Raw genomic sequence first — 246 nt, 5'->3', positions numbered from 1 at the left:
CCTCATCTCCACTACAAATAGGAACAAGAGGACACAATCTGCAAGAGCTCACCAAACCTGGACAGTTGAAGACTGGAATAATGTTCCTGGTCTGATGAGTCTGGTTTCTGTTGAGACCTTCAGATAGTGGAGTCAGAATGAGAACCTGGATCCATCAGGCCTTGTCACCACTGTGCAGGCTGGTGGTGGTGGTGGTGTAATGGTGTGGGGGAGGTTTTCTTGGCCCACTTTAGGCCCCTTAGTGCC

The sequence above is a fragment of the Etheostoma cragini genome, unplaced genomic scaffold (genome assembly GCF_013103735.1).
Source record: "Etheostoma cragini isolate CJK2018 unplaced genomic scaffold, CSU_Ecrag_1.0 ScbMSFa_2006, whole genome shotgun sequence".
In the NCBI taxonomy this organism is placed as follows: Eukaryota; Metazoa; Chordata; class Actinopteri; order Perciformes; family Percidae; genus Etheostoma; species Etheostoma cragini.
Note: the sequence above shows the minus strand (reverse complement) of the source record.